Here is a 15853-nt window from a genome sequence, read left to right as displayed (position 1 = left end):
CTTTTGATGCAGCCCAGAATACAATTGGCTTTCTGGGCTGCGAGCACACATTGCCAGTTCGTGTCCACCTTTTCATCCACTGGTACCCCCATGTCCTTCTCAGCAGGGCTGCTCTCAATTTCTTCATCCCCAAGCCTGTATTGATACTGAATGAAATATAAAATAAATATATAAAATGTATTTATATATAAAAATATATTCTATTATATTGATAAATATATAAAATATATACACACCTCACCTCTGTATAAATACCTTCTTTACAAATGGCTGATAACTTGCGTTCGTTGTGATAAGACAGTGACATTTGGAGAGCAGCTTCTGTCCTGGTATTTCAAACAGGGGCCAAATATTCCCCACTGTCACTAGAGAGAGGAAGAGATTACTTCTACCTTCCTTTTTATCTAGAAATATATAGGAGGCTGACGTTGTCTGAAATATAACATTGGCCTATGGCCTCACACTTGCTAGAAACAAAGTTTTGAAATGTCTGGCTTCAGTCTTGCTGGAAAAAAGTCATAATCATGTAGCAGTCTATAAAGACAAACCAACTTCAATATGATATTGAAGCAACATTGTACTCAAAAGCAAGGGCTGGCTAGAGGGGAAAATTAAATTGCATGTGAATATACAAATTTGCGTCTGGATAGATATAAGTGGGGAGAAGTGTGATGGGTGGTAGACATGGAAGGATATCTGTTCAGGCAGGTGGGTGGTTGTGGTGGGACAGAAAGGAGGAAATGTAAGTCTGTTGGATGAGCTAAACACATGAAGCAGAATTGGTGGAAACCCAGCTGGAAAATACTCTATGGCTGCATTACACTGCTCCAGAGAGGCCAAGAAGAGTCAAAACATTTTTTCTGATTTGTCTAGAAAAATTGCATTTGGCTTATTCCTGCTACTTTGATATGAAAATACTAGATATAGTAGGTTGTGTTGTCTGTCTTGCTGTAGGAAATATTTGGTCTTACAAGCACACACCTTGTTAGTTAAGTTATATTAAAATAGTGTTTAAGGAGAATGTATGAATTATTTCAAATAAACTTATATTACAGAGACACTAATTATTTTCAAATCAAGCATTCCAAATTCAAGACATTTTAAAGAATGAGACTAACGTTAAAAAGAAATCCAAATATGTGAAGGTAGAGTACCAAATAGCTTTAATGATGCTACAAAGGAAGATTGTGTGTATGTTGGCAGGTGAAGGAAAAGGATCATAAACTGAGCTGGAGAAAAAGTGAAATAATACCTTTAAAACACAATTTTTCTCTTATCTGAGTCTTAAAGGCTTAACTGTCACAGTTGTATTCATGCTTGTTTCATGATGTCACAACCTTGCCATATGCACACATTAGCACGTCTGAAGAATATGGAATTGCAAATAAACACCAATTAACAAATGAGTTAATTAGAAGTGAATATGTAATTGTCCAATTTAACTCCTGCTGCTTATAAATCATTGGAATGTATTTTGAACACAGTTTTTGCTTGGAAGCACTCAGAAACTTAATAAAGCACATTTCAGCCTATGGGGTGTTTCTAGGCTGTTTCTATGGACTGTCATCAACCATTTGCTCATGAGTAATTGACCTTTTAAAATTGTATCCTATTCTTTTTCCTTCATGATTAAATGACAGGAGACCTCAAAAAGAGAAGGCAAATCAGATTTCACTGTGACCCTTCTGTGGGTTTGGCATATGCCTTTCTGTAAGCAACTATTTATTGCAGGTGTGCAAGACTTCTGTTTCAGTGGACACGAGTTGTACAACGTATTTGTTGAAATCAGTGAATATGTAGCTTTTAGTTTAAGGACTATTAGGAGAAATCTCTTGGAACATCTTTACACTTAGGAATAGCAATTCAAGAAAGCTTTGATATGCTACCTTTCAAGTTCTGCAAGAAAATAGTATGTTATTCAGAGAATTTGTTTTAGTGGGAGGGGGCATGTATATATTTCTAAGATAGTAATGCTTACTGTTAGACATAAAATGCGAGTTAACATCTTGGGACTTGCAATGGTTCCATTTATCAGAGGCGTTTTCCTCAAATATTTAAGCATATGCTTCTGCTTGAGGAGGGACTGGAGGAAAAACCAGAAAATTGCCAACTAGAGATGATTTGGGGGGAAGTAAAAGACTCATGAGGTCGGAGAGCTGAAGTGTTGGAAAACAAGACTGAAGACTTGGAAGAAAAGTCTGAACTGTAATTAGGAAGGAATCTACACAGGAAAAAGATTTCCTTCACCTGAGAATGTGAAGAGGGTACTCTTAATTGAGCTTTTAATTCCAGTAATAAGCTGAGAAGACATTAACCAAGCATGCACGGGAGCTGTTTTATATAGAAGCCTTGCAAAGGCTGCATTTCAGTCACAACAACCCCAGGCAACGCTACGGCCTTGGGGAAGAGTGGCTGGAAAGCTGCCCGGCAGAAAAGGACCTGGGGGTGTTGGTGGACAGCTGGCTGAACATGAGCCAGCAGTGTGCCCAGGTGGCCAAGAAAGCCAATGGCATCCTGGCTTCTATCAGGAATAGCGTGGCCAGCAGGAGTAGGGAAGTGATCGTGCCTCTGTACTCAGCACTGGTGAGGCCTCACCTCGAGTACTGTGTTCAGTTCTGGGCCCCTCACTACAGGAAGGACATTGAAGTGCTGGAGCGTGTCCAGAGGAGAACCACCAAGCTGGTGAGGGGTCTAGAGAACAAGTCATATGAGGAGAGGCTGAGGGAACTGGGCATGTTTAGTTTGGAGAAGAGGAGCCTGAGGGGGGACCTCATTACCCTCTGCAACTACCTGAAAGGAAGTTGTAGAGAGGTGGGTGTTGACCTCTTCTCCCAAGTGAATAATGACAGGACCAGAGGAAATGGTCTGAAGTTGGGGCAGGGGAGGATTAGATTAGATATTAGGAAGAATTACTTTACTGAGACAGTGGTCAGACACTGGAACAGCCTGCCCAGGGAGGTGGTGGAGTCGCCATCCCTGGAGGTATTTAAGAAACGTGTAAAGATGGCACTTCAGGGCATGCTCTAATGCCCGAGATTGTTGGTTTGTGTCTGTTTGTTTGGTGTGTGGTTTTTGGTTGTTGGTTTGTTTTTTTGTTTGTTTTGTTTGTTTGTGGTTTTTTTTGTGGTTGGACTCAATGATCTCAAAGGTCCCTTCCAACCGTGAAGATTCTGTGATTCTGTATCCATCCTAGTTACTTGTGGCATTACTGGGAGAAACAGTGCAGGAGCAGAGAAGGGGAGGCCTGATATGAGTGCTGCCAATGGGCTCGAGAAGAGAAATAGAGACCTGAGAGGGCAACACTCCTGTAGACATTGATAGAAGCTGGTACCATGATAAGCCATGTTTTCAGGGGTTGTACTTAAACTGGGCTATCGGCAACATTTTACCTGGCATAAAGGATTTGTCTCTGTGCCTGGCATGACAAGAGAGAAAGGCAGCAGGCTGGTTAAATTTCTCTATTTTTAATTGGGAAAATGCCCCAAGAAATGGCTTCAAATAAGCACTACAGTTAAGTTTGTATGTGAGTACGTGTGTGCGTTTAAGGGTATTACTTTTAGATGAGGTCTTTCCTTACCACTGGCTTGTGATTCTCAGTGGGCCAAAGCTTCTGCATGGACTGATCATGAACGGATCACAACCAGGCTTTGTCTCATCCTTTTGTGTCCAAAACCATGCAAACACTCCACAGACACCTGTGTTTTCTATCAGAATCAGACCCATTGTCATCTACTGTATTTTAACTTTCCTGTCAATACTATAGTTGGCATGGAGGGGGCTTTTGTCTTTTTAAAGCAGGCATGTGTTGGAAGTAGGAGAACAGGTCTTTGGCAAAATTGAAAGCAGGAGACTGAATACTCCGGCTGATGTGAATGTAAACAGGTATAATGGCTAATCTAAAATCAGTATTAAGTCTATGAAGCAGTGAAGCCAGCAGTACCAGTATGAAATTACACAGCACATTTCTCAATATTGGAATTGATCTTTAATGTAATTAAAACTGCTCTTACAGGAACTCAGTGAATGAGCTGGGTTTCTGTTATTTCATTGGTAACCCCTTACATCATTTGTCACTTATGACTGACAACAAGGGGGATAAGTGTTTTTTGTAACTACCTATTTTTATTGTATCGAGGAAACAAAGATATGACCTTTTTAACTGATCTATGTCAAACCCAGCTCATCATTCTTCTGGATAGAGAGGAATGAAATATCATCCTTGTTCAATTTCATAAAAGGTACAGAATACCACCAATGTTTCCTCAATTGAAATATGACTTTTGTTTGGAAGTAATAAAGATTAGTTCACATTTTCCCGTAGAAAAATCAAGGAATTTTAATGTGACCTTTTAGAGGTCACTTTTCCTCCAGAAAAATCACAGCTACTGTGGAGTTACAAGGTTGCAATGTGACATGGTACGTGGGCAGCACAGCTATAACTCAGTAGTACAACTGTGCATAAACAAATGTTTTACAATAAGCAGACACTAATGGATGCTGGTTTTAAATACTACTGAAATTCCTATGGAAAGGCTCATTATGTCTATGTGAATGGGAGAAGAATTCCTAGTGATGGATGTCAGAACTATGAATGTTAAGGAAACAATAGTGTTTTGCTCCTATTGTGTAAAGTACTGGGCAACAGTCACAAGTGTTCTCTGCATCAGCTTTTTCTAGATACCTGTTCCTGAACAGCAGCAATTTGTTATGACAGCCTTTGCTATTCAGCGGGACTACAAAGAATCAGTCATTTGTCAATATGCATTCATACAATTACATACTGATGCATTCACTTAAAGTAAATTGCGTGGTGCAGCTGACAATTAATCTGCTATTTGATACACTAAGTACTCCAAACAGAGCCTATTGCTGCAGCTCCCTGTATGTTAAAAGAAGTGTTATCTTTTGGAGTAACACATACACACTTTGTTTCCCCCGCTATAGCATGTATTTCAGAAAATGGTATTGAAAATAATTGGTGTTCCCATATAGATGCATGTAACTGTCACAAAGCTGCTGCTTTGGTGGGACTGCTTGTAAGAAGATGACCAGTCTGGGAAAGAAGATACAGAAATAGTCTCTACTCTTTACTGTTACTCATTGAGATAACTTGACCTCAGGGCTGACGAGAGTTTGTTCTATTTGGTGTGTTTCCTCTTCAAAAAGAGTTCCCTTTTTCAGGGAACAAAAGGTTTGTGCACAGTGTTCTTGCTTCAACAAGTTCAGGAAAGGGCTTACAAATGAACAGCTTGGCAGAACACATATATGCCTGGTTAGTTGTAAATACAAGACTGAAAATTTTGAGCTACTGGAGCACACGAGCAAGGTGTTAAAAGCAATGTGCTGACCTGTGAGTCTCTCAGTCCATTTGGATCTTTTTCTGCCTTCTTGTCACAGGGACACAGCTATAGAGACATGTAATCTCTACTAATTTAGACCAGATCTTAAATATATGTTTGTATTGTGAAAGCTTGAGTGTTTTATACAATCCTAACACAAGTGACTAGGAAAAGCATAGTGGAGCATTAGGTAACTCTCTTGGTTTTTCATTCATTACTGTAATATAGTCTTCATGGAAAAACTGCACCTTCTTAAACTTACTGGTGCCTTTACAGATGACTTTAAGGGTGCTACTGGAATATCTTTTCTGATTTGTGTTATTAACAGTGCAGGTTAAATAGAGTTTAAATAATCAGCTTTCCACAGTTGGCTTTGCAGTTGCATTTAAAATAACAGCATATTACATATGTAATTGTAAATGCTCACCATTGTTACAGATTACTAGAAGCATGCATCTGTGGAAAGGAGAGGAAAGCTTTATATAGGAAGGATTATAGGAAGAGTTGCAGCATATGTACAATATTAATAAAAAATTTTCAAAGTCAGAGGCTCTGCAAAGGTTATATGAAAGTTATCACGCTCTCTTTAATAGCACTTTTCTGGTAAAGCTTCTGCACAATCAAAGGGATGGCTATAGCAAAACTGTAGCACTATATAATAACGAAAAGCATGTAATAGGAGTAGGCAAGAACTGTGGCCAGAGCCAGTGCCATAACCCCTTTTTGATAGGGTTCTTAAGGTAGGTGAGAGCAGAGATGTTCATTCAGAAAATGCATGTCATGAAGTTCTTGTGGCTTCATCCATCTGCGAGTTCTTAGAAGCAAGTTTATCTTATGGGGTAAAAAAGGTACACAAAAAAGGAGAGATGATGCCAAATTTGGGAAGCGCTGAGGTAATGCCAGAAGTACACAAATACATCATGCTGCCAACTGTTCACTAAAGCTGAACATAAAGAAATATGGCATGGTATGTAATGCACTATCAACCTCTAGCTGATATCCAAGAGTTTGGCAAGTGGTAGTGGTGGTTATATCAAATGACAGCCTATAAAGAAATGACCCATTCTTCTTTAATATATCTATGATTACCTTTTTTCGCTGTGCATTGGTTCATAGTCTCATTCCATACTCAGTTAGATGTAGATATATAATTTATAATATTCCTAGAAACTGAGTTAAGAAGAAAACAGCTAATAATAGCTAAGAACATAGGACCAGCTGGGCCACATCAGGTAGATCCTGTGTCTCCGTAGTGTCTTAGTTTAAGTAGACCACGAGTATATGTGAATTCAGGTGATTTAATTCTCTGCTGTCCTGTGGGTTTGGGGAAATGGAAATGTGAAGACTGTATCTGTACTCTTATGAGGGTTTTAAATTTTCATCTCCAGTCAAATAACAAGAAACAATGTGATTCTTGAGATTCCTATCATTTGTGTGAGGCTTTGCATTTGTGAGAGGAAGACTACTACAGCTGAGGGGAGAAAACAGCTGAATGGGGGAAAGTACATCGCTCCTCTGCTCCTCAGGGAGTTCAGTTTGTAGATGTGAATCTGTTGGAAATATTAAAAGTAGATGTGAATCTGTTGGAAATATTAAAAGTAGATATGCTGTACAATCTGTTAAGAAAGATAACATTAGAATGCTTTACTCACAGTACGTATACAGATCACACATTGATGTGTTTTCTTGTTTCTTTAATTTTAATAGAATTACTGGTTCATTGCTGAGGGTGAATTATGCTAAAATAGACCCTATTGAAAGGTTTCCTATATAAGGTGGTCACTTTTACAGGTTCAGTAAGACCATGTCTGTGTCCTGGTGAACATGCAGATCTTTATAATGTGTTTTTCAGGCTCTATTGATCGTTTCCAAGTTATATTCAGTAATAAGCACTGCTGAGTGTCTTTTTCACAAGAAATAGATTCCTGTGTAAAGGAAGAAGGAGGATTTATTTCACGTGCCATGTAACAATAATATTCCACAAGATTTAAAAAAAAAAAATTTGCAAGGTTTCGTCATGAATGAAAACAGTAAAATAGTAAGCAATAAACCACTCTCTGATATTTTAACTGTCTTTATTATACTGATATCGGTCGCAGTCTACTTTAGTTAAGATCACAAAACAGTTTCCTTTCTAAGCCTTTGTGATTCAGTGGGGTTTTTTTCACCCTATTGTAGCTTATGAGAAAGTTGCTTCTTTCTGTGTAACTTTGTTCATGTATTGCAAGAGGTTCAGATGAGTCTCTTGGCACAAACCATCCTGAATGCTGAATTATTCACCTCGTTCCTCAGAACCCTGAGCATCTCCAGCTCAGTCAGGATCTCTGTTAAAATGTTGCAGGAAAACCTGTGAGCTGGGAAGAGGGACATCCTTCCTTTATTCTTCCAGCAAAATGTTCTGTTAAAGCTTGTGTAGAAGGGGTGAATAGAACACAGTTATCTTCCAAATTTTGTTCGTTGGCCTCTGCTGAATGGCTGTGGAGGCATCTAGTGACCTCTGGATGCTTTGTGAAGTTAAGGTACACTGGCTTCAAAAGAAAAAGCAAGAGCCAAGCTGAAGAGACCATCTGCCTTCAAATTAAAGTTAGCAAACAAATGGCCTCCCCAAGCAAAGAAAATGAACAAAAATAACACAGACACAGAAAAACCCTCCTCAAGCAATAAAAAATATAAGTAGAAAATATCTTTAAAATGTTTAATTTACCTAAGAATTTTAAATAAAGACTTTTTTTGGGTAAATTTCAAAATGATTTTAAGAATACCATGGGGATAAGAAAAATCTGTTTTCTGTTATTTTCATTAGAAACTTTCTCTAACATGAACTGAAAAAGAATATAATTTCTGAAGTGTTAGGTTTCTAAATTTTTAGATGTCAGAGACCTACGATGCCATGGATTCTGTGTCCAACTCCTACTTGGACTGTTAAAAGCGAACTTTTATTTCCCTAAAACTCCTGCAAACGTTTGATTTATCAAACAAAAATTAGTTTCCTTTGTACAGTAGCATAATAGGTTGAAGGATACAATATAATAATGTTATGATTTCTATTTTATTTGAGTTACTCTTTCTTATGGAGGAAATTCTAGTACCAATTACTTGAACCATATATCAACTTTGAGATGACCACAGGGTGGGCTACATTTATACCAGTTTTAGTTGCAGCTACAGATAATGATTATGGGCCATATTTCTCTTTGATTTAATTACCCTCAGTTCAGTGGCTTTATATCAGGTGTTCATGGATTTACTGTGGGACTCTGCACATTTGTGTGACTCATACTAGAAGAGTCTAGAAGAGAAAGTAGTAGTTTTATGCAATATTAGAAAAATATGGAGGCCTGCTTATGGTTATACAACGTTATATCAGGGGATAGGGGTTTTTTTATACACAAGTATGTACCAAAACGTTTCCCTACTGAAGACAAAAATTTTTCGATGCTGGTGAAAGAACATGTAAGATTGTCATCAGAGAACCTTTACCAAAGGAAAAAAGATGCATTATTGAATAAAAAGATTTGGCCAAATGTGATAAAAACAGAATAGGAAAACTGTTACCCCTTCCTTGTAATGCAAGTAGGAAATCTATCTCCCGATTCAATGACTTTCTGATCATTTATGTAAAAGGCAAAGCTGTGGCAGAAAGTGATGATTCTTGAACTTCTGTCATTATTTACGGCTTGGCTGTGGTCTTGAAATGCCATGTGATAATCTAAGAGTTGGTGAAAAAAGATAATGTTGATAAAGATGTTAATCGTGGGCACAAATCTGAGTGCTTTTTGATGTAATAGTAGCTACGAACCTATAAACTAAGAAAAGGGTAAGCTCCCCCATATTACCAATTGCTGATTATGGTTCCATAATTTATGGTGCTGAATCATTTCTGTAGCATAGTGAATAGAAAGCACAACCACCTGCAATAGATTATGTTGATTCGTTTTGCTGGCAGATGTGAGAGAGCATCATTGCTCATTAGTTGGTAAGCTTAATTGGTTTTCTCCAGAATTACATAGACAATATTCTTTTAATCTGTTCACGCACAGGGTACTTAATTTCAAAATCCTTGAATTATTGTTTAATTGTTAACATTTTTTCAGATAGTCGTTATTCTCTGGGGTTGATTTATAATAAAAATGCGGCTTTGTCCTTTATGTGGGAGGGAATTATGGATGAAAAGGTCATATGGGAAACACCCACTGTGACCCACCTCCTCCACTTAGAGTCACTACATGTTTTGCCTGAGAATGGAGATTCTAAAGACAAGCAGTTGATGAAAAAATTCCAGGGAAAAGGAGGGAGACGGAGAGAAGGTCCAGAGCATTCAATGATAAGTGACTAGAATCAGTGATCTGAGATTTCCCATCTCAATTGTACTGGTTTTTGAAGTACAAAACCCTGCAAGTCCCCTGCACTGGGGTTAAGTTCTTAGGTCTTCTAGGCTCCAGGCTGAGCAGAGATGGTTTTAACGCCCAAGTTCCCTCACTTCCCTTCTGAAAAGCTGGCCCATGGTGAATGGGCTCCACTTGCTGTTGACTGAAGGCAGGGAGGCAAACCCACAACCATGTGCTGTAGGAGATGCCAGATGGCCAAAGTCACAGCTGTAGGGCTCACAGGCAATTGCAATCACTCAGAGTTTTCTGTGGGCCTCTGCCCCTGCTTACTTCTGTGCTTAGCTGATGTAGTAGTACATTGCCCATACACTTCACATCCCACTCTGCGGAGCTGCTCAGAAGTGCTTACCGCTCATTAGGTAGCCTGTGTCTCTGCTCTTAGTGATGACCGATCTCGCTGCTGGCTCTTTTCTTTTCAAAGGACCCTGAGATCCTTTTAGAAGATCATTATCTCAAGAAACACAGCCTGTGCCATGTTTTGCAGGGAGCCATGTCCACTCTATGAGCCTGTTTCTTACTTTTGCAAGTGGGGTGTTGAAACAGTATCATTTGCATCTCGTGAAATTCTGTTCCTACTTTCTAGAGGTCCTAGTGAAGGCCCATGGTAGTAGGAGTCAGTTTCGGCTGTCGACTGTGGTATTTTCTGGAGCAATACAGGTAGTGTATGTAAAATGACACGAATCTCCCAATGCTTTTTAACAGTTCAAATTAATTCCATATCACTGAGGAAGTTTCTATAAAAGATGATTTTCTGAAAAGAATTCCTTGGCTGAGCTTTCAAAAGCAAGTCAGAAGAAATTTCAGCTCGTGTGCTCGTCACCAGTTAACTTCAATAGAAGACTTGCTTTCAAATCCCCAGGGCTGCTTTGAACATGTACCTCCTACCTCCCCTGCTACTCCCTGCGCCTCCAACCTGTTTCTCTGGCAAGAAAATAAGTATCTCCGATTTGGATAATAAGCCTGTATTTGTCATGGGACTAGTTCCTTGAGTTCTCTGACACCGAGTTGGGAAAAATCCTTCCAAGCTGGAGAAAGATATGAGGATATTTTTTGCTAGAGTATTTCCAAATAGAAATGGGTAATTGCTGTAATGCAAATGAAGGGATGCTGTAGTTAGCTTTTTGAAGCAGGGAATGGTTTAGTCTCTTCCAGTCTCCTCTCTCTGGAAGCTGGATTTGGCAATCGCTGAAATGCAAGGAAAGGAAACAGGAGAAGAAGAAACATTTATGCTTTGTTAAAAAATCAGGATCAGAGATATGGATTGTATATAAAAACACCTATGGTGCTTTTTTTCCAGTTTATCATTGTATGATCTGACTAGGTCAGAGACTATTTTGGTGGCCAGATTAGAAAATACATAGTATTATCATGAACAAAGGATACAAATAAATAAAAATATCACAATCCTTGGGAGAATTAATCATGGAAAAAGCACAGCTGGTGTGCACTGGAGGGAGACAGGTGCCGGGCTTTTTTCAAAGCTTCATACTTAGGCCCACCCTGATTGAGCTCAAGAAAAATGCCAGGAGTTTGTCATAATAGAGTGCAAGGTTGCCATTAAAAAAGGAAAATGAAGCAGAATAACCAAACAACAAGTGTGCCCCTACTATAAAAGGATATTGTCTATAAATACAGTTCAAGATGATTCTGTAAATAGTGGTGGATAAATCTCAGAGCAGGAGGGGTCCCACATTTCAGGGGAGCAAAGACAAGCCATTCAGCTTATCAGGTTCTTGGAAGTCATGACTGTCTCAAAAAGAAAGGGCAGTCCAGAGAGCTCCAGAAAGCCTTGTTAATTTTTTTATGTTGCAAGCCTGCAAATAAGGATTGGTACCAGAAAATGCCTTAGTAATTCAATTGGGTTTCCAATTTCTAGTGCCTTTCCGCCAGCTGGCCTGGCAGGATATAGAATTTTGTGGAACAGCTTGCTACACCATTTGCAGGACTGCTCTGTACAGATGTCGTCACCTTAGGTGACATCAGTGTATCAGCTTACAAAATGTGTTACATGTATGCATAATATCTGGCTGTAAAGGAATCTGAAAGAAATCTAAGACTTTTTGGAATGACCATACTTCTCAAATGAGGCACATGGGCATGCCTCCATGGAGACGGAGAACTCCATGGTAGCCAGTCAATCCACACAACATAGCATTTGCAGTATTAGTAGGAAATAAAATAGTTTTGAAGACAGTAATAGCACTTTTGGTCCAGAGGAGTTTCAAATGTACCTGTTCCCCATACTCAGGTTTCTGAGTGCAATGTGGGCACAACTTGCTCAGCTGGACCTGCCGTTCCTCTCAGATTCTCTTTGTGAACTCCCAAGTTGAAGTAGAAGAGTTTCAGCCATTACATACTCTCCAACATCCTTGAAGCAACTGAAAAAAAAAAAACAACCCAGGTGATTTCCTGACTTACTGTTCCTTTTCTCTAACAACAGCCTACCATTCTTGTGTAACTTAAACCAACCCTCCACTGCTTGCTTTCTGTCTAAAATGATATTCATATCCAAGAGGATAGGCTGTATCCAGATGACTGTTTTAGTTAGTTTAGAGCAGCAATGTACAGGCCCTGGCTGTCCCTGTTACCCAGGACCTTCTGGTCTGTGGCAAATGCACTATAACCTGTGATGAGGAAATACAGATCAGATGCGTACTGGGCTTACGTATTAAACCAAATGCACGGTGGGGACGCTTTCTCCAGAGGACCAGGCTAAGGTTAGTATGAGGTAAAATCCCCAAACTTCTTTTAATGAAGGGCCATGAGCACCAACTGCTTTGATTTATGGATCTGTCCAATAGGAAGCTATTTGATAATGTATGTAGACACAGCCAGAGCTGATATGTGCGGTTCATGTGGAACATCTATATTAGGTTCCACTAATCACCCACTAGCAGGAAAATAGGTTTCTGAGGTCACATACTCCTTTCCCCTCTTCTAAGAGACTACACTGTCTTGATGTTATTAATGGTTGAATTTGAAGACGTGTTAATTATTTGGATAAAATCCATGCCTGTATAACTGAAGCTGACTGTTGAGTGTGGGTGAGTAAACCTTGCTAAGGATTGACAACACCATTTTTGTGAATAAACATATGAACAAAATACTGTACCTCACTATGTTAAATCTTGTTAAATAGTATGAGAAAAAAAAACAAAACAGGGCCATACAAAAGACATAACACTGCCAGCCTGAAGTACGAGTTTTTTTAGGTATGTTAAAATGTAAGATTAATTGAAACAGTGAAACATCTTGGGCTCTTGATATTTGCTTTCCTGCTTCCAAGTCATTAGGGTCCATTTACTTCACATTTACTATCTTTTCTCTACAAATATGTGGTTTAAAATTATTTTTCTCTTAAAAAAAAAAAGTTATATTCCCTCATTTGTGTTTTCACAATAAATGCTAATGAAAAATCCTGACAACACTGGAGCCAACTCAGCAGTATCATATGGTCTCCCAGTGACTCCGACTGGACCAGTGCCCTGACCTCATATCCCAGCTATAGCAACTTATGTAAGTAAAAATCTCTCTTCAGTGCAAGTAACTGTTTGTTTAAGCAAGTGACTCCCACTGTGAAGGATTATGTAAATTGTCTTCTCTAGGTAAAGCTTGGAAAACTCTCTGTGGGAGCAGTCTGCATGGGCTGCGGTCAAGAGCAGCACCTGCAGCAGAGCATGAGCAAGGATACCTGTTGGAAAGGTGAGCTGTGGTCACACAGGTACCGTGTGAAGGTTTCTCAGGATGAAGACTCAGTTTTAATTTAGAGTAATTTCTATTACCCCCCAGCTGCTGGTACATGAAACCTCCTGCTGCCTCCTTCTTACACAAAGGTTCAGGCAGAACTACCTTGGCCATTTTTAAACCCCCGGAGGTGCCTGCAGGGCATTGGTGAAGACACTGGTTCCATTTGCATCAATACAGGAGCAGTGAAGACTTCCCCCTACTACTGCAGAAGTCTCTATTAAGCCCATTTACTCTCCAAGGCACTTGAATTAGGTACAGGTGCTGGATGACTTGCCGCTGAGCAGACCCAGGCTTCCCAATGACCCTCTCTCTTAAGGAGATGAGGGGGGCAGATGACATCACATCAGTCAGCTCTTAAAGCTGGGGTTTGGAGGATCAGATCACTAGCCTACTGTGTCCAGTTCTGCAGCTTCACCAGGGAGCTTGATGGCCATGGGGAGTGGTCTGCACAGCTGAGGGTAGTTAGAGGATTTACACCCTGGAGGAAACACCTTCCTTTTTCCATAGAAATATGTGTGGGAAAGGGGTATTGCCCTTTCAGGAGAAGAGAGTCAGCTAGGGATTGCATCGTAAATAATTCACTTTGACTTGTCTGCTTATATGTTTGCAGTATATGTTGTATTTATTTTAACTGGAAGAGTTGTGTTCCTCCTAAAGTTGAGCTGTGATTTTGCTCAACAGCGAAATAGGAGGAAAAAGTATCACTTCAGGTTTAAGGGTATTAAAACCCTGGAATTACCTGAAATAACCATGGTAACAAGCTCTGAAGTAATGGCAGTTGCTCATATTACCATAGAAACAGGACTTAAAAAGTGGAAATTACCTATAATTTATCTCTGTTGCTTACAGTGACAATAATATAACATGTATTTTGTGAAAAATACACACATGTTTTGCCTATAGTAACTGTCAAGAAGTTATTCAAAAATTATTTAAAGGTCTTCAAAAGGTACCATTTATTACTTTGTTTCCGTGGTTATTTCTTGTTATTAGTCCCCACAAGAGTGACATACCAAAAAAAATGGACAATTTAATAAAATGTAAAATTTTTTAGGTATTGATGTAACACAAACGAAAGATAAAGTTAGATTGTGTTAGTCTTAAATAGGCCAAAAATATCTGTTGTAGTTCTTGATAAATAATAATTTCTTATTTGAGCAGCTGTGCATCTGTACTATGCACTTGCTGAAATGGCAGTAGGTGTAGTGGACCATGAGTTGGTGGCACAAGCCCCAGAGAGGTGTAGGCCTTTTTTTGGTCCTTAGACAGTTGTGGGGAGAGAGGGGACTGTGTGGAGAAACTGGAGAAGTGAAAATGAAGTACAAAGTCCTGGTAAGACCAGGCATCTCCTTGATCCTATGCTTTTTGGAGTGGTTGTTAGTGAAAATGGAATAGGAAGATGTTGCTGGGATTCATCTGGCAGCTCGAACTCTTATAAGTGTTGTACCTCTCTCTCCTACCCATGATGGCAGAAGATGCTGCGACCCCAACAGCTGCAATCATTCAGACATTAGGCTGATTTAGAAAACTGAAACAATAATTTTAACCTATTAGTCTGTTCCCTATGTCGGTCTTACCTGCTTAGAAATGTGAACTCTTGCATCTTGGTGGTCTGAGATGTTACAGCCAAGTTCTCTGAGTTGTTTGACTTGGGTTAGGTGCTCTGCATGGCTGGGGGGTTTAAATTGGAAAAGCATTTTTTCCTAAGCTTTTATGCACATGGATTAGCAATTTCAGTAACGTGTCTTTAGTTTCATTTACAGCAGGGAAGGTAATATCTCCTGTTTATGTCAGTGGAGGGTAAATTTGGTGCTCTCCTTACCTTTGTTGGCTGAAGTGAGAGCAAGCTGTGTGTGTGCAAATCTGTCAAGGCTGGATGGCGGTAGAGCAGGTGGGCAGAGGTCATTGTGGACAGAGAAGAGGAGGACCGCTGTGTATGTGCATGCTTGTAAAATGATGAAGTTTCAGCTAAAGAAATTGATGATTTGCCTCTCTATCAGTAGAGCCCTCTTAATTGTAAAAGCAACTCTTAATTGTAAAAGCTGAACATAACCAATGCCTCTGAACTGCTGTAATGATAGGAATTGAGGTAGGTGGACGGTGGTAAATGAAGAAAGCCAATCCTTGTTGTGCAGTGTTGGGCATATAAGGAACCAGTCTTGACAGAGATCATGACATACACAAGGGCTCTACGATATGGACAGTTCTTTAAAAAACAAACAATCCACAACCCCTCCCCCCCCCCAAACAGCACAAATCAAAAAGCCCCAATCAAAAAACAATACCTGCCCCAAGCATTTAATGTCATCAGACTTCAAGCAAGCATTTATGGTCATGAGCACACTACAAGGTGCTTCTTGTTAGCTATGCTGATGCTGA

Source organism: Numenius arquata, chromosome 2 (genome assembly GCF_964106895.1).
Source record: "Numenius arquata chromosome 2, bNumArq3.hap1.1, whole genome shotgun sequence".
In the NCBI taxonomy this organism is placed as follows: Eukaryota; Metazoa; Chordata; class Aves; order Charadriiformes; family Scolopacidae; genus Numenius; species Numenius arquata.
This window is presented reverse-complemented; position numbering follows the sequence as displayed.